Genomic DNA, 27,853 nt, shown 5'->3' on the forward strand with positions numbered 1-27,853 from the left:
ATGACAAAAATGTACATCCATGCTCCATGCAACAATTTTTGCATACAGTGAGTCAGCAGTAGACCATGTACATATTTCATCCTGCCCGTCAAAACAGCCGTCATCAAAATGCGTATCTCATTAATTTTTCACTGGTGGAGGTATCTTTTCAAAGACGGCAATTTATCGGCCTCCACTGATTCCACAGACACTCGTTGTCCTCCACGTGATGACTAAGAATGCAAGGTGCCCGAGTGTCAACGGCGGTGCCTCATACCCAACTGCCAAGCTGTGAATTATTGCGGGAAAAAAATGCCTTGTTTTGACACAACCTCCCCACATGGGAGAGAAACTTCATTTACAATTTATGCCTGAATCTGGGCGGTATTTCTTTGTCTTTGAAGGAGCCGTCTCGTGAGCTACACAGAATTTCTGTTCTGGGCGTGATTTTTTTCCTGCTACTGTAGCACTTATTTGGCCTCTGTGTTTGTTGTTAAATTTAGTTTTTTTCTTATGAACTAATGGTTACAGCAAGAGAAGTGATCACCGGAGTACTGGCTGCCTGTTTTGAGTAATTTTTCCCCCAGTTTTGTTGGTATATATATGCTTATACAAAAGATTGAATTCTGTATCAGGGGATGTTCATTTTTATAGACTACTTGAGAATTTCTTCTTTTGGTAAGATATTAATTTGTGTGCCGTAAGTTAAATGTAGCATAAGGTTTTAGTCCTTTTTTCAATGTCATGGCAAAAGCCTGAAGCATACATGTATACATGTGTTAATTTAGCCTATAATGACATACAGTTAGTACAATGTATACTACATGTATACATGTATGTAGCTCTTTATTCGATTCTGATTTTGTTGTTCCTTTATGGTGAGAATAATCTGTGTCTGGGTCACCCCTTTAATGAGCTGTTCACTTTACACTAGCCATCTGAGTATGTGTTTGGAGGGGCCACTCTCGTAAATTTGAGAAATTTACACAAATGCGGGGGTGCACTGGGAGATCAAATGAAAATATTTATCGTCCCGTTTTTACAGGATGTTTTATTGCGGTCATGAAAATTCCTCGTTGATCCCTCACATCCTTTTTATTGTGCAGTTTTTTTTTTAACGGATTGCCTCCTATGGTTTGGTTTCTTTACCACTTTTATTGACTTAATGGTCATGTACATGAAAGTGCAATCAGACATTGTGCTCTCATGTACAGACTAACCTAGTGACACAATTTGCAAGTGCATGATGGATGGTGATAATCATCCCTAGATTTGCTTTGCATAAGAGCCAATCACACTAGAGCCTCTCAACCCAGGTTGAACTCAACCCTGGGCAAACCCAGTGCCACCCCGGGTTGAGTTTTTTAATTTTTCAACCCTGCGTTCAACCCCACATCGTTTCACACTTGTTTCATGCAAATCAAGCTTATCATGCTCAGTTACTATATACTGTTTCAACCCTGGCAAGAATTTCAACCCGGGTTGAAAATCTCTGTTTAATTGTACATCAATTATGACTGGTTGCCAACTAACTTTTGATTAGTACACTTAGTACACATGAGTTGCTTTGCAACATTACCTGCCTAGCAGCTCTGGGAATTTGGGAAAAGATGCGTAATTTACGATGGGCAAATGAAAACCTAAAGGCGATTAAAAAAAAGAAGTAATGTCACATACAAGCTCTGTGCAAACAAGTATTGTCAGAGGTAGTATACAGCGTGTGTCAATAAAAACGCAGGATTAGAAACAAAAATATTAAGAATATAAACCACCCCTATTCATCATAATGTTAACCCTCTTTTCAAAGTACCTTTCCTTCTCTTCACTATGCTTTTTATCCCGTCTCATTTGGACAATCCTGTCCAGAGATAGAGTACATTGAAGAAGGGTTATAAATTCCAAGCTGGTCTGATTTGTGAAATCACACATACCTAATGAAAGGTTTGAATTCAGTACAGGTGAAAGTATTTGTGGATCACAAAGAAGGACATGTGTGGCAGGATTAGGCTTACATAATCCTTTAGTCCACAATCAATGTTATTAGTCAATAATTCATGATGCTTTGAAACAATGATAGTCCAGTTATTAAATTTAAGTGATACTTATCATCAGTTGTTTCAAAGAAAGTTTTGTTCTGGTTTAATTGTCTTCAATGCATACCTGCATTGTACATACCGGTAACTGGTCTTTGTGTTAAGGTCATTGAATCAGACCAACCCGCTTCAGAAGGGCTTCACAAAACTTGTCATAACTTTTGAACCAAAGGTCCAAATCCCACCAAACAAAAATCTTGTCAAAGATGAAATTATGGACAATCAAATCCTTATCAAATTAGGCACACCAGTAGCATAATTTTCTCAGAAAAAAAATCGCTTTGAATCCTGCGTTTTTATTGACACAGGCTGTAGTTGGCATGGTTGCAGATCATGCAAATCAGTTGACAAATGATAATTATAATCTCTGTGATTACAGATGTTCATCTAAGCCAGTAAATGGAAGCCAATTTGTACATTACTCGACAATCGGACCAAGAGGCTTCCGTTTTTTAGTGTGTATATTGACTCCATGGAACAAAGGAGACTTGCCATAATATCCCGCTGAACTTTGGACTCGGCATTCAGTTCAGTGTGTTCGTACTCAAATGCCACTGCCCCTGTTAATAGGGATGAATGTGATTGAGTAGGATATTATGCAGTACAATGTATTTGTAGAAACAAAGTTAACAAACCCATGAATCGGATGAGTATCAATAGACTTTCCTTGTACATTACTCAACATTGGAGGTAGGTAACACACTGAGTATACAGTGTTTAAACGTCGGTGAAGGGCAAAACCTAACTTGATTTATATCACCCCGACGCAAAAAATTCCATCTTATAAAACTTTCCTTGATGATCAAATCTGAAAGACAAATCTGAAAGCAAGGTATGTGCACAAGTCCAACATCTTGTTGTATGAGAAAAGAACATTTTCTAAAGTATCCTTCAGTTAGCAGAGTTTTGCAAAATTATGTAATAAAACTTCCATGATGAGTACCATCAACCATTTAAAAAAAAAAGCCACATATTTTTATGTTATTAATTAATTGTTGTTGAGGCTACCGGTTTGCTGCATGTGTTAATTGTTCACAATTTGTAAACAAAGACAATCCAATGGTTCGATGCATACTTTGATTTCTCATCTACAACATTCCAGGCTTAAAGGGAAGATACAACATTTGCAAAAATCAAAAAACGAAATTACCATATTATCACAAAATACCTTACTGGATTGTTAGGGAATGACAGTCAAAAGCATCCTGTAAAATCATGGCTCCTGGTGTGCTGACATTTTCAAGAAAAGTTGTATTTTTCCAACGCTGGTCGGCCGATTAACGTTTGGTTTTTCCAGCATCTACAAGCCCAAAAAGTGAAAATGTCAGTTAAACAATAGTTGCTATAACATACTGATCCTCCAAATCCATTATTTCTAAAAATTGCAGCAAAAGCAAATGTTGTACATTCCCTTTAACAGGCCTAGCTACTAAAGCGAACATGGGCAGGCCCAGCTATCACAACATGTAACTTAGAAACCTACAAACCTTTCAACATTGACTTATTTCACTCCCTTTTTTGAAGGAACATTACACATTTTTTTTGGGAGAAGGGGGGGGGGGTCTTTTGCCTATGATTAAGAGAACTCTTTCCCTCCCCGCCTCCGTCAATTTACATTTTATGTCAGGCATCTAATCCTAGTCAGGTAATGAGACCGATCGGCTGGAAATTCAATTTGTTTGGTTAATAAATGATCGGAACACTTAATGTCTCACCAATACAGAGTACATCTTAAAGGGAATATACAACATTTGCAAACATCGAAAAATAAAACTACCAAGTTTTTGCGAAATACCTTAATAGGATGTTGGTAAATGACAGTCTAAAGCATCCTGTAAAATTATGGCACCTGGTATACTGTCATTTTCAAGAAAAGTGGTATTTTTGTATCAATTTCCAACGCTGATCGGCCGATCAGCGTTGGAAACAACTGGCTTTTTTTCAAATACTGGCCCCAATTGACCATTGCACTTGTTTGCAATCGATTACAAACCTATGAACGGGTACGAGCCAGCTAGACTGGTTCCCTGACCTTACAATTCCCCAATGTATGTAAACTGCTGTGTTTCTTCTTATATGGAGTCAGGGAACCAGACTACAGGAATATGATCATTTTTCTTGGTTTTTATAGCATTTTCGAACCCAAAACCTCCAAAAAGTCAGTGTAACTATATTTGCTTTATATTTCCAACCCCCCAATTCCATCCATTTCTGAAAATTACAGCAAAAGCAAATGATGTATATTCCCTTTAAATGGAACCGACACAGACTGTAACTAGAAGCAAAACAATTTCATCAATGCACTGGAGAACCTCACCATTGAGTTCAAAGAATGTAGGTTAAGCACTGGGTGTTAGAACTCCAGATGCACGTGTGTGTGCACAACATTTGCCGTGTCATCTCCACGATATTCTCCATTAAATCATCCCGGAGTTTGCGAGTAGAGAACACTCGAGGCATATGTCATGCTCACATGAACTGCAAAGTGCATTCAGTATTAATCACACAGCCTTCGGGCACTTTGGGTCTTGAAATGTTTGCATCTTTTATTCACTCTGTGTGCATTGGTGGGACAGATTGAATTTTATACTCCTGGAAGGGGTAGGGCCTACTATCCTTAAATGGTCATAACAGTCAAGGGCTATTTTCCTTTTGATTTGTGTTCAGAAGAATTTCAGCAAAGTCTTGATATCATGTAATGTGTGCTTTATAAAGAGCTACAATATATATAGTGCTCAGAGATGAATGTTTACAACATTTGCTTTTGCTGCAATTTTCAGAAATAAATGGATTTTGAGGATTAGTATGCTATAGAAAATATTGTTAAAAACTGGCTTGCTTCACTTTTTGGGACCGGAGATGCTGGAAAATCTAAGAAAACCAACCATGTTCTTGTAGTCTGGTTCCCTGACCCCACTTAAGATGCAATTTATAGACTTAGGAGGATTTGTTAGGTCAGAGAATCAGTATAGCAGGCTTGTACCCCTTCACAGATGTGTAATCAATTGCATAGAAAATGCGGAATAACTAAATATGAAAACATAGGGGCACTTTTCAGTTTTCTCCAACGATGGTCGGCCGACCAGCATTGAAAAAAAATACAAGTTTTCTTGAAAATGTCAGCACACCAGGAGCCAACATTTAACAGGATGCTTTAGACTGTCATTCACTAACGATCTATTAACATATGTCGTTATAATTTGATCATTTCGTTTTTTGATGTTTGCAAATGTTGTATCTTTCTTTTAATGATACATTAGGCCAATCATTGTTGATTTTTAGGTTTTCATCACCGCCCGCCTCGATTTTCACTCCCGCCCCATTTTTTTTTATATTTTATATTTTTTCTGAAAGTGTGTACATTTTTCTCAAAGTGTATTTTCCAGACAAGTTTCTCACCAAATCCACAGGTACGGTCGCACTGATTTGCACGCAAACATTGTGCAAGACATACTGAGCACATCGTGCGAGTGCTAATGCATTTGTCATCGTATACTAGAGTCAAGAACCATGACAAGTTGATGTGGTATGGATACGAGAGTGTGCATGTTGTACAGTACTGGTGGTCGTAAAGTTTTTAATGTTCAAAGTTTGACATTTAGTTGGCAAGGGTAGGCCAATTGTTGCATTGTTTGTTTGAACACTCAGTCAACTGTAAACCTAGTCTGCTATAAGCTGTGAGGTTCATTACCCTTTCTACATTCTAGACACAAACCCTACCCGGTAGGTCATTAAACAGCTGACTGGTACTTAATATTAAGTAGTTTTCATGTTTGTTGTGTCTTCTTTTAGGTTTATATGACGTTGTGCCCTCAATTCACTTTGTGAAGAAGTGATGAAAAGTGAGTGATGAAAACCTAAATCCTAATCAATGTTGAATGGCCTTACCATGGTGACATTCAACCCCACTCATGTATGGAGAAAATCAAGTTTGATAAAAATATTCTGCATTTTGAGTAAAAATCTGACCAGAATCGAATTTCAATTTTACAATTGGAAATAACAAATATGCAAAAGACCATGTACATGTATGTGAAGCAGACCTTCCAAATCTTAGGCTAGCAAGTTTAATTAACATTATAAACTTCAATCAGTGTAAAGCTTTGAGAAAAAAATATGCGGATTTCAGTCTTCAATTTTTTTGTCACAATGTTTATTCGGAATCCAAAATATTATAATTGAAAATTCCTCTTTCCATGCCCGTTGGGAGCTGGGGCTGATTTCCATTACACAATATCATTCGTCATCGGCAATTATGCCAATGATTTTCCCCCAGCCCCATGCCGCCCGAGAATCCTGCACGCTTCACTCGGCAAACCTTGCAAGCTGGTCCGGGGCCTAGCCAAACACTGATGACTAAGAGTTACTCGGCTCTTCAAACCGGCTGCGGGGAGGTTTTCATTCCGTGATTGGGCAGAACGGACGGACGTAAGACGGCCCTGCAGCATTATAAGAGAGCTCACGATTGTGTAGATCTGCTTTTGTGTGGAAGGTCGTTCGGGGAAGAATTTGGCTGGAGCAGTTGGTGGTGTCGTGTCTGTATTGATGAGGATTCGCTGGTAAAAGATGATTTTTGTCTCCATTAATGGATCGTGCAGATAAAACTGTTTCAGGGACCTTTTTGTGGGGATAGATTGGCAGTAAAAGAGCTGATTTAGGCCTATATATTGAATAGTTTCTGAATTATGCTTGATAAATGTTTTAATGATAAATGCATACAGTCTGTGTAACCATTGCAAAAAAAGAGTGAAAATGTATTGAACACATACATGCATCATTATCTCGTTTGGGCAAGTATGAAACAACCAGTCCAATAGTTCAGTAACAGTATTATGTACCTCAAGTTTCATGAATGGACATGTTGGACAATTTGAATTTGGCATGACTTTGTTTGCATTTTGTACTGTATTTGATGTCTTAATAGCCTGCCTCTGTGCCAAAGCCTTCACGAGAAGATTTGTATCAGGTATTTTGCATTAGGTCAAGAATAGGGCTGTATTTCCAACATTTCCAAGAAGTCACAGTTAATACTTTCTAGACTTCTTTTTTGCTCCTATTTAAACACTACTTTCTCAAGAGTTGCTCAACAAACAACTGTTACTCCAAGCAGGGGGGGAGATAAACACCCCCACACCCTCCTCCCCCCCCCCCTTCCAAAGAATTAAGCTTCAGTATAGGGCCTATGCATCCTAGCTACTATGGTTTGTACATATCCGGGGTGGTGAAGTCCATTTCATGCTAGAGCAGACGTAATCTTTCCTTACACACCCAGCCTTGGATCAGAGGATGATAGGATCTTAATCCTTCTGTCATGGGTCAGTGATGCGCTTCGGGTGTAGGCTCTTCACCTGATGTTCTTGGTTTGGCTGCTCATTGTGAATGAAAAAGAAGTGGCTATGCATTAGTCTTACTACTATACCGGTACATGGGTTCGAGGAAGTTGCCATTGGGAAGCACTTACAGTGTACTTGTTTCTCTTAGCTTGTAGTTTTCACTCTTCTTACACATTTTGCGTGGAAAGTGCCAATTGTAAGTGGATACTTTTTAAAACTATATTTAATGAAGAAGTATATGCAGTTGTTTTTTGGTGTAAGTCTCTTGCTAAAAGAAAATGTTTAAACAGACAATTCATTCAATAAGTTTGGGGTCCACTTTTTTCCTGTCCCTGTTGTATTATGTAATTCTGGATGTGTTCTGTAGTGTAGTACCTCCAAGAGTGTTTATGAATAACAAACTACCTACCCAACAAATACCCCCAAAAATTGTTTGAAGTCATTCTTAATGATACTCCCAAGGTAACAGGGAAAGGAATATGTCACACTTTGGACCCTAAATGTATAGGTTTTTGACCCCTTTTGTAGTGTTGTAGTCAGGTCCCTGCAAGTCCATCACGAGTCCATCACAAGTCTTTCAGTCTCAACTCAAGTCAAGTCACCAGCTATTGAAATGAACAGCATCCCTTTGTCATGGTTCATCCAGTTACTTAGGCCTATGGCTTTATGAAAGGACTTGTGATGGACTCGAATAAAACACTGTCCTTTTGTAAAGTTCTTGTGGGGTGCATACCTATGTTCCCCAATACCTACGTTCCCCAATTACGTTCCCCAATACCGATGTTCCCCGAAATCCTTACCCTAACCCTCACCCAAACCCTAACCCTAATCCTAAGAATTTCGGGGAACATCAGTATTGGGGAACATAAGTTTTGGGGAACATAAGTTTTGGGGAACATCGAGTAGACCCTGTTCTTGTGATGTTCCTTTAGTCCTTCTCTACATGAATATCTTTGTACAGTTTCGCTACATGCAGAGTGTAAGATGAAATCTTAGAAAATCTTCTGCACTGGCCTCCACAAAGCACATCCCTACCGTACATCTTGTCAGACAATAGAGCAAGGATTTTCTGCCCACACCATTTCTAAATATATCAAGGAGCATCTGGCCCCACTGTGGAGAAAGGTATTATTTACTGTATGGCTGGGGCCCGTTCGTGCTTCACTGGTCACAAGAGTGATCTACCTTTCTCATTGATTGCACATTGAATAAGAGGATTACTGATCTGATAGGTGTGAATTGGAGAGGGATCCACAGTGGGTGATTTGTTGCTGGATTATCCCTTTGAGCCCATGTAATTAGCATATAACTGCATCCTTTGATCCAGATTAATCGGATTACGCGTGGTTAATAATAACCTACAATGTAGTGCATTTGGTACATGTAGTTTTGTGCTGGTAGAATCCAGAACTTTTCCAACTAATTTCTGGTAAGGCACGTGCACCATTTTGATATTTCTCAGTTGTTAAGTGTCAAGATTTGTTTCAACGTTATGAGGTCAATTTCATTGAGGTTTTGGTAGGATTTTCTGTCAATGGTGCCATTTCTTTTGTTAGTGCATTATATTTATAACTATTGGTGAATGAAATCAGAACTCTTGCATTTTGCATTCATTCAAAATTAGTTAAATTCTACAACTCAGCTTTTTTTCTCATTTGTTGGGCTTGAATGCCAAAGTGTATTTTTAAATACAATAAAAAAAGTTTGCTTTTTGATTGTTGCTGAGAGTTTGGCTGGATTCGGGAAGATTACATGTACATGTACATTGCAAGTAAAAATGCACCTGTGATTTTTTTGATGCATGGTGCAATCATGAATGTGATACTGATTCATTAGTTGAGCTGTCAGAAGGGTTAATTAATCCCAAGTGTGCTTTTCTTGTCAGTGGGGCAAACCCATAAGAATAATGTTTGGAAGAACTGGAGTTCTGATGTATGAAAAAAGCAGTTCACGGAGCCCTGATCTTGTGTTGTGTTACATGTACTAGACCTCTGTGATGCCACCTACAATCCTGGCCAAATCTCGCTGGGCCCCCAACCCCCCAGCCCCCGCTCAATGTTGTCTCTCATTGCGCGGTGTGTGCTCCATCCGCTGAAGAGAACAACATTGACCGGGGGTGCGGGGGAGTTGGTGACTGTTGGAGGCTAAGGTTATGTGTCCCAACCATTTTGGCCGGGATTGTAGGTGTGGAATATCTTAATTGAGAGGTTACTAAACTGTCAGTAAATGTAGTTTGAAGTGAATAAGAAAAAAACACATGTGTAACTTATAACTCCATGATGTTGATCAACACAGACTGTACATGTGAAGTCAATTTTATTGATTGAATTCTTTATTTATTGAGGTAAAGAATGAATTACATGTTAACTACCTGATTTGTTCTGTTCATCACATATAATCTTCTATTCAATTCAGAGAGTGAACTTTTTGGTAGATCATCATCAGATAGTAGTGAGAACAGTTTCCTCGTGTCTTTGGAAGGTACAACTCACTGAGCCTGTGCTTACTGTACAAGCTTAACCAATCAGACTGTAGCAAAGTACGAGTCGACAAAGTGACCACTGAATTCTCAGAATCTGGAGGCTGTTGCCTGTCCATATTGAGGTCAGGTTTCCGGTTCATGGCGACACAAGTATCGCTTGACCACCATAGGGTGGATTTGGCAGTGACCTGTTGATGGCTGTAATATAGGCTACAGAATGCCTCAGCCATCCAGATGATGGATCGAGTGCCTGTTGAGTTTTTGTGTTCAGAAATTTGGGTCAGTCTGGCTGGAGTCGAATCTTGTTAGTGTTGATCCAGTGATATTGATGGGATCATTGGTGGAGTTTTCAGAAAGAAATAGTGCCAAGGTCTTGGAACTTGCTATACTTTGAAGGAGTCGCAATGAACTTTCATCGTAGTGATTTCCACGGGGTTAAGGTAACATGATCAACATTATCCTGTACATAAAAGACAGTATAGTTATTTTGCAACAGTGCAACCATCTGATAATCTGCCACCAGTTAACCCTCACTCCCATCCCCACCACCCAATCCCCATCCCCACTGCCCAACCCCCTTCCCCATTGCCAACCCCCTTCCCCACTGCCCACCCTTACAGAAATGTCCCATGTAATTCCCATGGGAAATTTTCCCATGGGACCCCATGGGAATTGCATGGTGAATTGGACACCATGTAGCATGGGATTTTTCCCATGGGAAATTTTGTATGGGCTTTTCTTATGTATGGTTTCCTTTCATTTCCCAAAAAAATTATTGCTCCATGGTATTTTTCAATAACAACTTCCTATACATTTTAACCCTGTGTGTTAAGTGCTATTCACCAAATAGGTAAAGCACATCACGGAACTCCGATGGGGGTTGTTCCACGTAATAGGAGTGGCTTGTGCACTCTATGTGTTCCCATGGAGCTCATAAAATCCCCATGGTGTTCCCATGTTGTCCATGCAATCTCCATGGTGTTCCCATGGGTTTCCCATGATGATCATTTTAACTTACATGGTGTTCTTGATGACCCCATGGGTTTCCCATGGGGTCCCATGGACCTCATGGGAATCCCATGGGATGCTCATGGGACATTTCTGTAAGGGCAGCCCCTTCCCCACCATCCAACTCCCATCCCCACCACCCAACTCCCATCCCCACCACCCACCCCCCCCTTCCCTGCACACCCCAACCCTATCCCCACCACCCATCCCCATCCCCACCACCCACCCCCATCCACAATCCCCACCACCCAACTCCTATTCCCACCACCCAACTCTCATCCCCACCACCTAACTCTCGCCCCCACTACCCAACCCCATTCCCCACCCCAACCCCCATCCCCACCCCAACCTCCATCCCACAGCCTCATAAAACGAAGGAAAACGGAAACAAAAACTATTTTCCTCCCCTCTCCCTGTTTTCGTTGTTCAGTATTAGCATTGCTGAGGTCCCATTTCTTCACTACTCAGCCAGGTGTAGAATTTCTATTTCAAAACTGTTTTAAACCCTCGCAAATGTTCCAGCCTTTTATAAAGACCCAAAGTAGGAAGGAAGTTTTATTCAATTTTCTGTATGCACAAATTGTATACATATGTGTAAACATGAACGCTGTCTTTTACAGAAAGAAAAAGTAAACTCATTATTTTGTCTGATTTGTTTGCTTCCAGACAATCCCTGGCCAGATCGCAGGAAATCGGTCATTAAGGTAGGCCCCGGTCCTCCGCCATGGCCGAGAGCCCCCAGATGCACCAGGCAGGTGATATGCAGTGACCCAAGCAAGCTTGTGTTGACACACATGAACCCTTGTGAGGCTGAGCATCTGACAGTGCACTGCTGGATCTGTATGCTTCAGCGAGGGCACTATAGCCTACACAGCTAGCTAGGCCGTATGTCGTTCACATCAGGTTGGGGAATAGCTGGCTGTACCATCTTGTCTGCAGTCTGACGCACATGGAATGACAGCTGGAGATCAGGATACTTCCCTGCCAACGTTGGTGAGTGTATTTCTGAGCATTACAAGTTTGATGTGTGGATATTTTTTTTTAGGAAAATGTATCAAAGCTTAATGTTGTTTTGACTAACTTTCTGTCCCTTGTAACTTAAAAAAAATGAACTCTTTTTTGTCCCTGCAGAATTCCATGCGAGAAAATTAGGAAACAAACTGTAGAAAACACACAACTTAGTTTGATTACAATGTACACATATATGTAAATATACATGGAAACGTTCCATTTTAAACCATTGGCTTTGATTCCAAATGTATAGCTACATGTAGGGTACTGTTTTGGGCTTTTAATTTAATGCCAACCTTTGGTAAAAAAGGGTAAAAAATTTGGTAAAAATGGGTCAGGGGTTCGAATCCAACTGCTGGCCATATGTTGTGTCCTTGGGCAAGCCACTTCACCCCCATTTGCCTCTCTCAACCCAGGAGTACAAATGGGTACCAGCATTTAATAGCTGGGGAGTAACCTGTGATGGACTAGCATCAAATCCAGGGGGAGTAGAAATATTCTCGTTTCATGCTATTGAAACCAGAGATAAACTCAGGTCTGATGGGCCACATTGGCTCGTGACAGACTTTACTTTGGTAAAAATGTTTTGCAACACACGACTTCAAGGGATCAACAATAATCCTAGGGACTTAGCAAATGCCAAAAACAATTTTGTTTTAATAAACAGTCGCCAAGGACATGGTTAAAGGCATCATAATGAGAACATCCTTTTATTCCGAAGTCATTTTTTTTTAACTGCTCGATCAAAAAACCTGATGGTCGAACCTTTGACAATACAGTTAATTTTTCCTTTTTGCCTTGGACTCAAATTATTTTTCAAACCAATATAGGACTTGACTAGGAATTTCTTTTATGTTTTTCTTTCATACAAATCGAGGTTGGAATTTTTGGGTTGGTGTTTTTTTGTGCTATCATCAATGGGAGCTTTGTGGCTGGTATGTACCAATAATAGTAACGCAGACGTCAAAACAGCTTTCAGCACAAGTGATCCATGGCGAGAATTCAATTTTTGTACTTTTTCTTAGAATTTTGCCTTTTGTCACTTGCGTGTAAAGGCACGTGCAGGTGTAAAGTGCAATTGCAGGATTTTCAGTATATATATATTTTTTTTCAAGTCCCTGTTACAATTTATTTTTCAAGTACCGGTACTATATAATATAACACTACAAACCAACTAAATGCGGAATTTAATGCTTGCCAACAGTTATAAAGTACATGTTATTTTTACAAAAATCTCTTTATAAATTTCATATAACAAAAGATAAAACAATGTTAGAAAGAGTTTATAACTTATAAAGTTGTGCACCCAGTCACGGATTTGCCGAATTGAAAATGTTCCCTACTATTTAAGATTTCTAAAAATGCATCACTTGACACATCTTTGGAAATGGCCTTCTTTTAGTGTTTTCTCGACTGCATGACAGAAAGAATGATTTCACCGGGAGTTTAGTGCCATTACTATCTTTAAAAACAAGTAAGCTTTTTAACAATAAGTTCGTCAGTTACTTTTTGGAAAGCTGCAAATGATCTACTGAACCTTTAACTCAAAACCTGGAACATTAAAGGGAATATACAACATTTGAAAACATCACGAAACGAAATGATAAAATTATCATGAAATACCTCACTGGATTGTTAGGGAATGACAGCCTAAAGCATCAGGTCGTGGCTCCTGGTGTGCTGACATTTTAAAGAAAAATTGCATTTTCCACCGCTGGTCGGCCGACCAGCGTTGGAGAAAACTGTTTTTTTTTTCAAAATTTGTTCCTAATTTTTCAATTTTAGTTATTCTGAATTTTCTTTGCAATTGATTACACACCTGTATAGGGGTACAAGCCTGCTAGACTGATTCTCTGACCTTACTATTCCCCAAAGTATAGTATCTGCACCGTTTCATCTTAAGTGGGGTCAGGGAACCAGACTACAAGAACATGATAGGTTTTCTTGGTTTTTCCAGCATCTACGAACCAAAAACGTGAAACAAGTCAGTGTAACAATATTCGCTATCACATACAAATCCTCCAAATCCATTTATTTCTGAAAATTGCAGCAAAAGCAAATGTTGTACATTCCCTTTAACTCAAAACCTGGAACATTAACTGTACACGGGCCGTCGATCCCATTGAAGCCACAACTCATTAACTTTCATACACCACGGGGGTGTAATTAGAATCGTCTGGAATATGGACCTGCACAAACACGTTAGCCTTCCTGATGCAGGAACAAACATCCAGGCGATATCACCTGGCAAGAAATGTCCTCTCTGTTACCCGAGATACCGCACGACTCGCAGGAGTGGATCCGGACCATTGGAATGAGCTGGATAGTCACTGGATGCCTTCTATGTTTGATCAGGAGCGATGATTGATGGTGTTCGTTGCTCAGGTCCACTTGTGCTTGTCGCCTCCCTAAGATGAGCTGTAGACTAATGTGGTGACTACAAGTAGAAGCAATTACCGAGATGCTAGAAAAATGTACCTTGCTCGTGTGAATGTCACACGTACAGGTTCTTCAATTTTTAGATGTAATTTGGCAACCCAGGCTTCTTTATTCTGAATGTGCACAAAACCATATAGCGTCTTCGCGTGAGCATCAGGCGTCATCAGCAATGCATTTAAATGTTTCTCCCAGTGGTCTGCCCCCATTCGCTCGTATCCCCCGCCCTGCAAACAGGGCGCTGGGAAGGGCTGATCATGAGCTTCACAGAATTTTGTGAAGGAAGTGACCTATGACCTACATATAAAGCATCTGGCTGCAGCTGTTCAAGACAATGCGTGCAAATGCTATCCGAAATGCACACATTCCATGCCGGATGTGATTTCTTTTCATTGCGGACTATGTGGACAAATTTTGAGCGTCGCATAATGTAATCATTGACTCTGTGTGAATTCGAAACGGAGCCTGAGCAAGTGACGGGAATCGCAAATTTACAACACAGATAAGTTTTACAGATTTTCCTACATTATAACGCTGTTCAACGAAAGGCATAAATGAATGGGAATAAAAGAGTGATCAATTGGCCGTTTCAAACCTTGCAGGGTCGTGGCCGTGATGACTTGCAGGTCACAGGTCATGCAAAATCTGTCCAATCAGAGCGTGAATTCAGCAGCCCTTCCCAGCGCCCTGTTTGCAGGGCGGGGGGTACGAGCAAATCTCTCCCAACTCTCCCTTTCTTACTGTTGAGGGGGTACCGGTACTTGTGCATGGAGCCCATAGATCAAGGAGCATCGAATGCGTGAATGATCTGGATACAAGTGTGGTAACGTACTGGTACCATGTAGCTTGTAATTCTGGTCGTTAGAGTAATTAATTGGAGATGAAAGAGTATAGGAAAGGATGTGAGTTTATTTGGAAGTATTTGGAAGTACTCGTGTGTGTTTACTTTTAATTTCTTTTATCTGATAGTATCAATATTTCACTACAGTGTAGCATACTTCTAAAGTACATTACATGTACCGGTAGAGCAAAAGATGTTCTGTTCTCTTCTAAGATCAACAACATCCAAACCAAAAATCTCAGTTCTGGGTCATGTTAGGAAAAGCATTGAGGTTGGAAATTCTCCATGGATTTATTTAATGTCCCGCATTCAAATATTCAGTTCACTCTCTGTGGTCTATATTGCCTTTACTGTGACAGCTGTTTTTGTGAATCAATGCAAGATCGACTGTTGTTGTTATTATTTCCATGACAATTATACTTGACAACAATCCCAGTTCCCTCCAATTTTTCTTTGCTATTATTCATAATTTATTCAACAAATATCGTGAGTTGGAGCTTAGAGACTCGCCACGCAGCTGCCCAGCAAAGGCATATTTGCTCAAGAGTCCGAGACGGGTGATGTCAGTCAGTCGTGTAAACTCATTGTGACCAATCAAGCGAGCAAATCGTACGCATCTGAAATGTGATTATGAGTGTAATACGTAGAGGGTAGTCGTATTAGTCATCTAAGCAGATTGCTGAATTCGGTGAGAGGATTACAAATATAATCTACTATTATTTTTCATTTCACATAGCAGGTAGTTTGCCATGCGTGCAGTAGGTGGCCTGTTCCATGCTTTTGTGGGGCATTGAGAAATCAAGGCAAGGTGTACAATATTCTGCGAAATCAGTAGGGTAAACTGGGGTAAAAACGCCCGATTTTTAGGTTTTTGTTAAATATCTCACTACTACTTGGAGACACCAGGAAATAAATGTGTGGTTTTATGCAATACATGTCTCCTCTATCAGGTGCAAATATAATATCATGGTCATTATATTGATAAGGGGAAATTTTCCCCCCTTTTCGGGAGGAAGTTTGGCGGGCGTTTTTACCCGGGCCTCGGGGTAAAAACGCCCGCCCACATTTATAAAAAAAAAATGGCTATACCACAGGGCTTCCCTGTAGTATAGTCATATTTTTGTTATTAATTTAATATTGAGGGATACTTCATCAAATACAAATAACTTTTCAAACACAACTGGTTAATTATATCTACAAACTTGATCAATCGAAACAGGTATTTTTATGTGGAAGGAAGCGGAACATTAAGGTACATAATTCGCCCATAACAAACTTGTATTGAACAATCTATTTCAATCTTGTTTAGCCAAATCATAGTTCCATGTTATTAGGCATACATGTATGTATGTTTCTAGCCTTCTGCTGATAACCTAAGACTTTATCAAAGGAGAACTACGGTACTAAGATAGGCACATTTCTGTAACAACGAGACAGAGTTCTTAGAGAAAAGAAATGTGTTCGTAGACATGATGGAGAAACTTCTACTCTGTAACCACAAGAAAGAGAAAATTGCCAACTGGTCATAAAAGACGTACAATTTGAAATCTGTGAGCAATACATCATGAATGAAAGACGACCAAAAGAACCACCTCTAGTCTTCAAGATCACCTACACACCACTCATCAAAACCCAGCGGCTAACAAAAGTATTGCTGAAAGACTGGCATTTAATTCCAGAACACCTGAAATTATGCAATCCGTTTCCCAGCGAACCAATTACTGCCCACATGTATAAGGCCAAATATCTTGAAGGTGTACTTGTCAAATCAAGATTTATCAATAACCTGGAATTGGACTCATTACAAGGTTCACAAAATGTTATTAGATGCACTTATGTGTATCTATGCACTCTAACATTTGACACGACTAATTTAGCCAAATATAAAATACTGGTTTTGGCGTACTACTGATGAAGCTCTGCTATTAGAGCATGAGAGCAGAAACCAGTCTAGTTGGGTCTTAGAACCATTTCTAGTCATTTTTACTTATTAAAAGTACACGGAAATCACCATAGAGGTGTTATTTTTTTTTTCTTGAGAAAATGCCATGAGCTCATGATTTCTCGGGCATTCCCTAACAAATGCTAGTCTGAGTACGTTATCCAAGGAGCCCAGACTCCTGTCTAACGTCTGTATCAAAGCATGCAAATTTATGCGATCACACTCCTCAGCCAATTGGAGTCGACTTTACCAAACGTCATTGCATTCCCAAATCAGGACTACCGGTAAAAGTTTGATTGGTCAATTCGAATCCAGTGTTTTGTAATGCAACAACAGCCGGGCGCGTTATCGCGTAACATGATAACAGAGTGCGTGACGCAGTTTCCATTGTCTATGACGCGCAACGGGTGAATGAAGGAAAACCCGATATAGAAAGCGCCCGCTGATTGGTCAAAATCCAGGAGGTCAAGAGGCGGGGTCTTGCCTAATTAATCAGCGAATCTGCTCACATATCATAGACCCATGTCATTCGCCATGGGTCTATTACATAGACTAAACAAATGCCAGATTCCTTGCCACTACGTAACGTCAGTTAGTTATACGGCCTACATGTACCTCCCTACTTCACACAATACACTGTTTAATATTTATGTGGTAGGACTCTAATAGCTAATACTTACTCATACAACAAACATAATGCTGTAGAAAGTCCTAACAGTGAGATTTTTGAAGATAAATGAGGGTTCATTAAAGTTTGATGTCAAGGAAAGTACTGGGCGTTTTTACCCCGAGACCCCTGATTTGCCTGGGGTAAAAACGCCCACTCAAATAAGCATTATTAAGCAAATATTAAAATAGATTTTAATATTTTTATCATTTGTAATTATGTTATTAACCCTTCTTAATATATATCAACTAAAGAATAATAAAAATATAAAATATAATATATTTTTTTTATAAAATAATTTTAAGCGATACAGGCTAAACCTTCGACGGCCATTTTTTCAAACTTTTTTTTAAATATTTTTTTCAACAGCACCTATGTACCCTTCAAATATGTTAATGAATTTAATTCTTGTTATTATTAGTTTTTATCTACAGTGTACTTATTAAAAATATATTCCATTGAATAATTCATCTTGTCATTTTTTACTAGCAGTGGAAACAAGTCAAGTGGGCGTTTTTACCCCATGGGCGTTTTTACCCCAGTTTACCCTAGAGCATTTAGTTTGTATATTACAAAAACATGCATACAATTAAACATTGATAGCAGAAAATGCATGTATTTGTATTCTTATAGACCAATGTCATTGGAAGGCTTTTGTTTGGAGCAAATTAATTGATGCACACGTATGTATGTAGTAACTACTAACTAATGATAGGTTAAGCGAAGTAAACCAATTAATGTTTTCATCTTTTGAAATTGCACATAATACAGGCCTGCCAACTCTCACGCATTGAGCGTGAGACACACGCATTTCAGGTTACTCTCACGCTCTCACGACCACACAGGATTTCTCATGCTAAACAAATCAATAAATAATTGATCCAAACTCGAAAATAGTTACGTTTAAATGATGATCTTTTGCTAGAAAAAAATTGGTTAAAGTGGTCAGAAATTGCCTCGGATTGCACCACAGATTGCACCAAAGATTGCACCACAGAGCGTCAAGAATCCAAAAATGTTCGATGCCCTTAAGTGGGGGACGCCGTTAGGGCTTCGTGTTCGCATTAGTTCTTTAGCTCCATCGCCAAATTCTCACTCAGCTCTTACTCAAAGTTGGCAGCCCTGCACTTTCTTGTGAAATTAAAAAGGTGACACAAAGGGAAGACTTGAAAATTAACAATTTTTTCCTGCTTTTTAATTAGAGTAAATGTTACCATATCATTATGTATATTGGGTAAACGACAGGATTTTCAGACAAAAAAATATTTCCTTCTGAGTTTCCACCACACCAAACTACTTTTATGAAGGCCACAAAAGTGCAAAATTTGTGTGGTAACAAACTGTATGGGTACATGCTCCCAAATATTAAGGGTCCACTGTACTAATTCAAGCCCCATTGAAAACAGTGTAAAATCAACAAAGTTCAGGGCCAAGTAACGTGCAAGCCAACATCACTGGGGTTTCTGAAACAAAAATTAAATTATTGTCTTGTCTTTCATCTTTTCATTTCTTTTCAATTTTACGTACATTAGCCAATTACATTTTTAAATATTCACACCCAAATAAAATCACCTCCCGAAAGGGATAGTTCCCGAGCCTGCATGTAGCCATTTTACAAGTGGCACCCTTCCACTTTCACAGGCAAATAGGACCCATTTTTTCATCCGTGATTTTATGAAGCCTGCCCTCAGATGGAAGCCCCAAAACCAGGGAGTTGATCCTTGGGTATATTTAAACAATTCCACCGTTTTTAAAGCCAAACGGTCTCCGTTTTCAAAAGAAATTGTGGGGGCACTTTTTATGCTAATCAGCTGGCGTAGAAATTCTCGCTTGAATTAGTTCAGTGCACCCATTAGTGGGCAGGATAATCCTACTTCCCTCACAACCCAAACCCATTGATGACTGTGGTGTTTCCACAGTTCACGGTTCGCGGAAGGTCAACTCTTGTTGACCTCGGGGGCCCAGGTGTTCCACTGTACACACTGAATACAAGTGGAGCACTCCAATGCCAAACCAAAGCAGATTAGTGGACAAAACATTCAAATGATAATACACAATATTACAGAATTCCGCTGGGGGAGTCAACAATTTTTCACAGTTTCCTTACACAAATGGATTATAGGCTGATAGGGCATGTATTTCCGCCCAAGGGATACCTGTGGTGTAGGTGAGTATGTCATTCAGGGTTTTTTTGCTGTTGAACTTTTGGCCTTTGTCACACTATCGGGAATGGATCTGTGTCAAATTCTAAATACCGTTTAACCCGTTTCTAAACTGGGTCACAGCCAGGACGAAAAGGAGACTTCAGGCTTTGGTTCAGATGTTTGAAAATGTCAATCATTCAAAACGTGCATGAGCCTTGCTTGGTGGTGTTCCATGGTTATAATTTACAAAGTACATTTCTTGTTGATAAAAACTAATATGGCTGTGGTACTTTGAAATAATGTACATGTCTGTACATGTTTATATTTTGCCTGTTAAGTTTACATGAATTTGGCAGTGTACAATTATCCCACAAGTGCGAGTGGAACACGGAATAATGTAGTGCGTCTGTAACCCACATGCCACAAGGCAAAAGGCTGAGTTGTACAATGTACGGGATAACTAATTTACCTATATTAATTTATTATTTCGCTGCACAGTAAAGTTGGAACGAGCACGCTGTACACAAACCTTTCAAGGGTTATCGTATTGCACGTGGGTGTAGCAGGAATGGCGCTCGCATCTTAGGATATAGCGGAGTGCGGTATGGACCGTGCACGGTATAGGATAATGTAGCAAGGTTTGTTGCCATGGAACCCAATCAGGATCCAGTATTCAAGTTTGCATGCTTAAAGATAATTACAGAAAATCCTGGTTCATACTTCACGCGAAAGCGAAAGCGAAGTGAAATTTGTGTCGTCAACAATACGTTTGAAGTACGTCCACCATTGTTGACGACATGAATTTTGCTTCACACTTGCTTTCGCGTGAAGTTTGAACCGGGCTTGATTGTGTGGGTTCCCTATAGTTCGTACATTCAAGTGCAAATTTCTTTATAATACTGAAAACTGGAAAGATAGGTCTAAATGAATCCTTTGTACTAGTACTTAGTAGTCTATGGGAATATCCCCTTGCACAGCAAGGGTCCATGATATTCGACCAGATTCGGCGAGTATTTATGCAAAACCAGAGTGCGTCTTGACCTCGGAATGCTGACCATTCAGCGGGCACTTTCTATATGTCGAGACTTTGGTTACCCGTTGCCTTTTAAAACCTAGACACGATATCTACTATGCTTTTATATTGTGAATAGAGCAGAAATAGGCTGCGTCATGCAGCCTGTAACGGTATGTTACGCGATGCGCGAACGTCCTTTGGCTTCGAATGAGACACATCAAAGGCTGCGTCATGCGGCCTGTAACGGTATGCTACGCAATGCGCGAACGTCCTATGGCTTCGAATGAGACACATCAAAGGCTGCGTCATGCGGCCTGTAACGGTATGTTACGCGATGCGCGAACGTCCTATGGCTTCAAATGAGACACATCATAGTGTAAATAATGCGCGTAATTGACCAATCAACAGGTTAGTCTACATTTAGGAATGACGTCACATGGACTCCGATTGGCTGGCGTGCTGAGTCGCATAAATATCAGACATTGGACCGGAGACAGGGAGGGCTCCGTTGTACAACGAGTGATACCCAAACTATTAGTTCAGATATATACGGTATGTGGAATAAAGCTCTTTCAAAACTAAAAAGTGATTTGTTGGAAAATCACTATGGGTCCAGAGAGTGAACGCACTGTCAACTTGTTTGGGAGATTGGGATTCTATTAAGTTTTGACCTTGTTGTGGCTTCCAGTGGGTTGTCTCTGTGTGGAGCTAAAAAGTACAAATCTTTTATTTCCTACCGAAACAAGTGTGTGGGTTCATGGTGAACTGTACTGCAAATGGACCTGCACATCCGTCCATAAAATGGACTCACTCAACTGTTCACAAGGTTAATTGAATGGCACTGGTCCACAGATTTATGGACCGATTAGTTTTACGCTAAATGAAAAGTAATTATTCAACTGAAAAGTCTTATTGGAATATTTTCGACACTGTAGTGCAAAAGTATTGTCCATGTTGAATACAACCCATTTCAAAATGGTGTTTTGAGAAATCAGGTCGACCCAAATATATCTGGTCCACAGATTTAGGGACCATTTTGTTGCTGCATCATAAATAAAAAGTAATTCAACTGAAAAGTCATTTCAGTTACTGTAGTGTAGGAGTTTTGTCAATGTTGAATGCATCTACCGGTATTACTGTTGTACCCATTTCAAAATGCTGTTTTGAGAAACCAGGTCGACCTGAAAATAATTTGGTTTCAGACATGCAAACTTTTTGCATTAGTTTTCCATTGACTAGACTTTGGTCGTTCAGAATTACTGCAACGACTGGTCTCTTGACTGGTAGTACATGTAGTTGCTCATACATGAAATTTTCTCAAAAAACACACTTTCATGAAGCCATTTCAAATCTTGGGAACAATTTGGTTCAACGTGACTCTGGTGAATGCAAAATGGCTGTGATTTTTCCCTTTAAATCTACCCTCTTTAAATTTTGGCATTGAGCCCAAACCCTTTCAATGTGGAGTGTATTTATTGCAGGATGTACCTCCCCCTATTTCATGCTCTACTGATCATGGAAGTATGAGCTATTAATCACGATTCGATGGTTGCAGAGTTGGCAGGAAAACCCTTCACTTGTCCTTCTAAAATCCAGTTTTTAAATGCAAATTAATGTTTATTACAAAATTTGAATAATTCGAATGGATGGCAGATTTTTCTTGCACAATACACTTTGGCTCTGGAAGGCAATGCACAGTGGTGCTCTTTCTGGTTGAAAAGCCCAACGGCCCTTTTCACAAGTCTTTCAAGTTGTCGGCAAGAAAAGAGGAAAAATCTAAAATTATGGCCTTTCCCTACAAATTATAAATCCTATCGTTTTCCTCTTGAGCTAAGACTGAATACATTGTAAGTCTCAAGACTGAGTATCTCCAGTACGTTGTAAGACTTGAGACTATGCATTCTGGTCGTACATGTACTACGTGTAAAAAAAAAGAGTCCTACTTTTGATCCAATATAATTCTGTTGTTTAACCATAGAATTAAACCAACATTTCAGATTATGTAAACAAGGCATGACAAATTTTATGGAGCGAATTTCATCAGTTTTGTGCAAGAGGGTCAGATTTAAACACCATTACCAACAAAAATCTCACTTTCAGAATGCCGATACAGCACTTGAGACGGTGGCGGAAGGCGCATGCTGCAGCCGAAAGCTTCTGAAGGGATGCAGGATCACCCCTGATGTCATTGCACACCTCCTCGACCGTGTGTTGCGCCAAATGATCAAGGAGGTGTGCAATGACATCAGGGATGATCCTGCATTCCTTCAGAAGCTTTCGGCCGCAGCATGCGTCTTCCGCCACCGTCTCCAGCGCTGTATCGACATTGGAGGACGCCAAGTCGAAAGTGGCAGATTCTGAAGGTGAGTATTTTTTTTATATAGCGTTTAAATCTGACGCTCTTGCACAAAGCTGATGAAACTTGCTCCATAAAATTTGTCATGCCTTGTTTACGTAATATGAAATTTTTGTTTAATTCCATTGGTAAACAACAGAATTATTTAGGATCAAATGTAGGACATGTTTTTTGGACACGTAGTGGACAGGAAAAGGTTTTGTGACAGCACCATGTTCCAACAGTCTCTGTTGAGTTCTGGAGATTATGATGGTCTCCAGAAAAGACCAAAAGAAATTCAAAAAAAAAAATGTACACTTGATGCCCTGTGCTTTCAGATTAAAGTCTTTAGATGGGAAACAGCCTCTCAACCAAAAGCAAAACAACCCTCATCCCTTGAGGGACTACTGTATGCTCTGCACAACTGATAAAAAACCACCCTTTGGGTATAAATACATTCCAGGGATCAGAAGTAATCTAGCATCCTGATCCCTTGGAAAACCGATCGGGGAAACAACATTTTAATTGGTGAAAGATGAGGCTTACTGGTAAGAGACTTTCATGATCCATGTTTTTCCGAATGATTCTCAGGGGACTTAGAATGTCAGGTCTGATCAACCGACAGGAAGTTTGTTGCCATTTTTCGTCCCATTCACTCGTAAACAAGATGGAAAGTTCAATACCGTAGTTGTGTGGAGGCTTTTAGATTTAGTTCTTATCCTCATGTGATAGGAGGTATTATCTATACTGCTCACATTTAATTTCAGCACTGCCAAAATGTCAGTAGTAATAAGTAGTTCATATTGGGGGGGGGGGGGGGGTAGGGACAAGTTCACCGGCTAAAATCTAGGGTACTTAAAGCGAATGTACAACATTTGCTCTTGCTGCAATTTTCAGTAGTAAACTAGTAAATGGATTTGGGGGATTAGAATGTTATAGCAAGTATTGTTAAACTGACTTGTTTCACGTTTTGGGCTTGAAGATGCTGGAAAAACCAAGAAAAACATCATGTCCTTGGAGTGTGGTTCCCTGACCCCACTTAAGATGAAACGAAGCAGTTTGTCAACTTTGGGGAATTGTAAGGTCAGAGAATCAGTCTGGCAAGTTTGTACCCCTTCACAGGTGTGTAATCATTTGCAAAGAGAATGCGGAAAAACTAATTATGGGAAATTAAAGAGCCGGTTATGAAAAAAAAACCAGTTCCCCCTTAAAAAATTTGGTCGGGATCCCGACCAATATCCCGGTGGGATAGGTCGGGAATCCCGGTGGGATACTGCCCGGGATCCCGACCTTACCACCGGGATATTTTGTCGGGATCCCGACCTATCCCGTCGGGATACTGATCGGGATCCCGATGGGATGGGTTGGGATCCCGATGGGATAGGTCGGGAATCCCGGTGGGATACTGCTCGGGATCCCGACCTATACCACCGGGATATTTTGTCGGGATCCCGATGGGATGGGTCGGGATCCCGATGGGATAGGCCGGGAATCCCGGTGAGATACTGCTCGGGATCCCGACCTATACCACCGGGATTTTTTGTCGGGATCCCGATGGGATGGGTTGGGATCCCGACCCATCCCACCTTGGGTCGGGATCCCGACATAAGCTACCCCGATGTATCCCGTCGGGATATATCCATCCTGACTTATCCCAACGTATGCCAGGATGAGCTGATCGGGATCCCACCTTATCCCAACTCATCCTGCCTTCGGTTGGGATTCTGACCAAAATTCCATCACTCATCCCACCTTGGGTCGGGATCCCGACATAAGCTATCCCGATGTATCCCGTCGGGATACATCCATCCCGACTTATCCCAACATATGCCGGGATGAGCTGATCGGGATCCCACCTTATCCAGCCTTCGGTCGGGATTCTGACCAAAATTCCATCGGGATCCCGACTCATCCCACCTTGGGTCGGGATCCCGACATAAGCTATCCCGATGTATCCCGTCGGGATACATCCATCCCGACTTATCCCAACGTATCCCGGTGGGATGTACCGGGAATCCCGGCGGGATATGTCGGGATCCCGACCACATTTTTAAGGGGTCTCTCCAATGCTGGTCGGCCGACCAGTGTTGGAAAAATACAACTTTTCTTGAAAATGTCAGCACACCAGGAGCCACGATTTTACAGGGTGCTTCAGAATACCATTCCCTAACCATCCAGTAAGATACTTTGTGAAAATTTGATCATTTTGTTTTTTTGATGTTTGCAAATGTTGTATCTTCCCTTTAAAGTGCATGATGCACATGTACCGTATAGTGCTAAAGTGTAGTACTTTTTATACATGTACTTCATTTCACTACATTAAAGAACTCAAATTACACATACATGTATTCTGAGGGGAGCAATGTTGGGGGTGGGGTGGTCTGGAAAAGTTGGGGGAGGGATGAACCATCTTGCTACAAGTAAAATGGAGTTCGGGTTGATAATGAAGGGGGGGGGGGGGGAGTGTGTGGACCCATAGCATACCGAGAAATATCCAGCTTTGTGTAGAGAACACAAAGTGTACTGGTAAACTACTCGGACTCGGAGAGTCTCAAGACACAACAGCGAAGGAGCATGTTTTGCTGTTTGGCAGAAAACTAAGCCCAGGAAAAACACGTAAAGGATGTCTGACCGGGAGGCTAGACAAATAGCTCGCAGAAAGGCCAGCCTTCTTTATCAGTTTAGGAGGGACACCGAAACATTTACTTCTTGTTTGGTTGTTGTTGGTTAAGCTTTCGTGACAAAAATAGAGTTTGGGCCTGGCTGTTGCTTTTTCTACAAAAAAAATAGATAGCCACATTGTGTAGGTGGCCTCTTAAGTTTGTACAGGTATTTTATGGGCTTCTTCGTCACATCTTGTGCTACAAAAATTTTTCAATGTTTCTTTTCCCAGAGGGATTTGTTCATTATTTATGTCCCTTAAAATTTTCAGCATAAAACTTTTAAGGAGATTTTATGCAAGTTTCTATATTAGCCTTCTGCTAGCAATCACTCAGACTGCTATTAAACTGGATGTGCTTAGGATATTGAATTTACATGTGGAACTACTTAAACGTTAATTTTCTACACTTGAGTAGCATACTGACCGATCCTTCAATCTAGGTGACTTCAATCAGGAAATGCTCCCTCAAATTTAAGAAAAATGCACAGAGTCCGGAAAAAACAGGAAAATTAAGTTGTCAGTGGGTATTCCCCGCTGCACAGAGACCCTGTCCCATTGCAGATATGTGCTTGTAGCAGGTGCCTAGGAGAATTGGTCCTGACACATGATGGACTTCAGCAGGAACTACCTGCTGGAGACTGTGAACTGACTTGAAGTAAATTTCAGACAGAAGTTGAAGATTGCACTTTGGTGGAGCATCACGTTTTTAGGGGTTTTTTTTAAACCTTGTGTTTTCTAGGCCATGGTGTTCAGAAATTGGACTTGTATTTACAAGCAAGAATAGAGTGATCTGACATAAGTGAAAACCAAAATTACCCGGTAGATGCCAGATGGCACCACTTGCACACAGGTGAACTTGTGCCACATACCGGGTATCTATGTATGCATGAGGTGGCTCCACCTCAATGGTGTTGGATCAATATGCACACCCACTCCCAAACCCTTTGAAGAAGAATAATATTTTACCTAATTGGGTCATTCTATAAATTTAGGGTCTAAAGAATGACATTTTTCCTGCCTTGTTACTTTGGAACTTTTTAATTTGAACTCATTTAAAATGAGTTCAAGCTATTCTCATTTGTTGGGTATATATCATACATGTTTATAGGTAGTTTGCAAAACCACATCACATTACAGAAAAGGGCATCGAGGAGTGCATTTAAAATTGTGCATATCATGTGTCAGGTGTAACTTATAACAGGGACAGGAAAAACAGTGGACCCCAAATTTATATGACCCAGTTACAGATTTAAGTCCCCTGGCTGTGATTTTCCATACATGCATATGCTTGTCTTATTATTCAAACAATTTTGCAAGCAAAATAATTGAATTGTGATATTAATAGTCATTTTGCTGTCTGCAATGAATGGGTTTTCATCTGATATACATGTACATGTTCCGGTATGTATTTATCATTAATGAATGGTCAGTATAGAAATGACCTTTACATATGACCTGGAGTGTTGTCAAGCGTCACCTTTGTGGTGGCCTCTCTGAGGGTGTAACTTTCAGGAGCAAAGTCTTGAAGTGAAGGTGCCTAATTGGATTCGACATTCTCATCCCCTTGAAACCTTATTGGCCTGACTTATGGTTGTGGCTGTTCTTCACTATGGTTTAGGCTACCATGACTTGGCCTCCAGTCCTTATCAGATCAAATTGAGTGTGTCATAGGATTCCTCGGCCTTTTCATTTCTTAAGCCGGTTACCCCCTTCAGGCACATTCCTGTCCCCACCTCCTCCATCACTTGAAAAGTTAAAGGTTGAGATAACACCAGAAGGATTTGCCTTATTGGTATTGTACACAACAATGTTGGATTTGTTCCCCGGCCCAAAACAATAAAGTTTCATGGTTTGTTGTGTTTCAAAACTTTTAGTGTGGATGACACATACCTGTACCAAGTAGAA

The 27,853-nt window shown here is 40.3% G+C and overlaps 1 protein-coding gene across 1 annotated transcript in view; it reads left to right on the forward strand.

Annotated features, from left to right (window-relative positions):
- Positions 1–27,853, forward strand: part of LOC119737919 (KN motif and ankyrin repeat domain-containing protein 1-like) — a 108,457-nt gene that overhangs the window by 2,269 nt on the left and 78,335 nt on the right. The window contains exon 2 of the mRNA XM_038212575.1: positions 11,562–11,888. The gene's annotated coding sequence lies outside the window, so the exon portion shown is untranslated. The remainder of the gene's footprint in view (positions 1–11,561; positions 11,889–27,853) is intronic.

This window comes from Patiria miniata, unplaced genomic scaffold, assembly GCF_015706575.1.
Source record: "Patiria miniata isolate m_02_andy unplaced genomic scaffold, ASM1570657v1 HiC_scaffold_3, whole genome shotgun sequence".
In the NCBI taxonomy this organism is placed as follows: Eukaryota; Metazoa; Echinodermata; class Asteroidea; order Valvatida; family Asterinidae; genus Patiria; species Patiria miniata.